Source organism: Cupressus sempervirens, chromosome 6 (genome assembly GCF_028749045.1).
Source record: "Cupressus sempervirens isolate cs-2001-9-10 chromosome 6, ASM2874904v1, whole genome shotgun sequence".
NCBI classification, from domain to species: Eukaryota; Viridiplantae; Streptophyta; class Pinopsida; order Cupressales; family Cupressaceae; genus Cupressus; species Cupressus sempervirens.
The window spans coordinates 506,707,539-506,710,430 of NC_143123.1; positions in this window are offsets into that span (position 1 = coordinate 506,707,539).

The window sequence follows — 2,892 nt, forward strand, 5'->3', positions numbered from 1 at the left end:
AAATTGTAGTAAAAGACACCAAACTAAGTAAAAAACACTCATCAATGAACTCAAATGTCTCATAAAATCCCTCCACTTATTCTCAAATAGATTTGACTCCATCTCCACCAATCAACCATATAAGGATGTCTTTTTCCAAATTTACAATATCTCAACTTCAAGCTTCAAACCTTTTTCCATTTTATTACAATAATATCTAATAGGTCCCGAAAACAACATAAAATAAATATTTTTTTTTAATATATTTACTACTTATTTAAAAATTAAAAATTAATAATATTAAATACTAATTTGATTAATGTTATTAAGAAATACAAGCCACTTATAACATTAATTTAATAAGTATTTAATATTATTAAATATAGAATACTTAAATAATATTAAAATAAATTACAAAATTAATATTTATTCATGTTATATTTTGTATTTAATCAAAATTAATATAAAATGGTTTATATTGTACCATTTATATTAGTATTAATTTATAGTATTAAAAGCAAAGAAGTGACACATATCACTTTAACATTTTGGAATTTTTACAAGGCAACCAAGTGAATATGAGAAGTTGAAAAGATAAAATAAAGTAACAAGGCAAATAAATGCCTTTCTATCTTTCAAATGCATATCAAGAGATATTAGGGTTGAAACCCTAAAGAACATATTTCTTTTTTTTAGCTCTTGCTTGCTCATGTTCTGCCATGGAAGAAAGGAGGGTTTGAAGGCTTGCACACTTGGATTTTCTCTGGCATTTTGAATCTAGAATGTCACAATTGGATATTGCTTCGAGAATGCACTTGCAAATTTTTGTGTTGGTAAGCATTTTGAGCTTCTATACTGTTTCAATGATCTTAGAGCTTCATTTGCTTAATCATGGTTGTAGGTGTTGATCTGTTAATACCATTGCCTAGGATCATTTTCTTTAAAAACTGGAAATCTCCAACCACCTATAATTTCTGATAACCACCATGGATGAGATCTTCTACTATGTATTTGGAGTTTTTCTTTCTCTAATCTAACTCTACTTGGTTACTCTTACTAGGCTAGAAAGTCGCAGGTTCTATTGTGTGTCAAGATTTTTTTCTTGAAAATCTATCTTTCTCATACAGGATGTGCAACCACTTAAAGAAAAATATTGGTTATTTCTTAAATATTGCTACTATGGTTTTCCATAAATGTTGGCTTGACTAGAATATATAGATGTTTAAATAAGTAATGTACCTCCTCGTTTTTTTTTTTTTTCCTAAAATTATTAGCAGGTATTATGATTTATTTACAAAAAAAAAACCACTCCAAATCTAAATCTTCTATATGTTTTTCTCCTAATCTCTTTGCCATGACATTCTACAGTTGGAACATCGTTGTTTTTTGGAAGTTTTAGCAACACAGGTATATTGCCATGGATATTAAGGTTTTCTTCAATAGATTGTTGTATACAATCTTTCTCCATTTGTTGCCAGTGGCCTCTTTCTAATTCTGAGAAATGCATGAGAACAATAGAAAAATATCTTCTGGGTTCTCATTCTCTTCTTGCTTTGAATTTCAGTCTTCTTAATGACATTTTTTTTTATCTTCAATTGGAATTCTTTTGAAACACCTATAGGTTATTGATCTATTAATTTCTTTGCTATTTATTTGTACCTATAGATTCAAACCTTATGCAATGACAAAAGAGTATTGATCATATATCACTAAAAGACTTTTTTTTAAAGATTCTATGTCTTTTCCATTTGGTTGGATTTTGAAATGATAGCATGATTATCATCACCTATTGTTGTAGTATCATATTTTTCCTACATGGCTGAAGATTTTTGTTTTACACAAAAATGTTCTTAAATCCTCTAGTGGCTAAATGTATTTTTGCTAGCATTTCTGAAAAAATAGTAGAGTACTATGATGTAGATGTGCATTCAACTTGTCTCATCTTTCCTGTGGCACCTTTCTACATCTTCTATTTATGATCTTCACTTTCACTTTACTCTAATTGACATTTATATGCAGTGATATGGCAGCATTTATAAGAATCATTTTCATGTTTCATTTGTCACTTGTATCCATATTTGTACGTTGCCTCTACTTCATTCAAAACTTGTAGCTTGCACTTTCAAATCCTTTGTTCTATTATTTCTCATGTTGTTATTGCACATATGTTTCTTTTATGAAATTCTTGATCAAATTATATGATCCTATCGTAGGCATGTCAGGCTCAATAACCCTTGTGGGAGCCTATGGTTATAGCCACATACCTATTAGAGATAAGATTCTATATAGGAAACAAACATGTTAGCAAAAAAATTTGATGTGATCATGATTGCCTTTGATATATTGGTGTACATTTTTTGTTTTATGCAAGTGCATGATATGATTGTATCATAATTTTTTTGCACATGAGGTAAGGTGTTTCCATGATTTCTTAGATTCATTGGATCTAACACATCTTTTCTTTGGATCCAGGACTCAGAGATTTGTAGGAAATTTAGTTTGGGGCAGCAAGCAAGCGACATTAGAGCAAAGCAATATGACCAGTCATTATAGGAAATGACCGATGCCCTATGAACCTCCCATTTTATGTTCTTTCTTTCATGTTTATGGAATTTCATAGAATAGAGATAGATATTAGTAGATTTTAAGGGTTACTCTCACAACTAATTGTAAGAGAGAAAATTACTTTCAGTATTTCATTTCATTCTATCAGTTGTAAATATCATTTGTATCTATCTTTTGATGAATAATACAAGGACATTCATTTGTGAACTGAATAGAATTCATGTACTTTCTTTGTCTCCATACTTAAATTTTACACATGTGCTAAATTTTAGTAACAAGATTATTAGTGGGAAAGGCATCAACATCTAGAGTGAATCTAGTCAATTTCACTTCTTGGAGAAAAAAAAA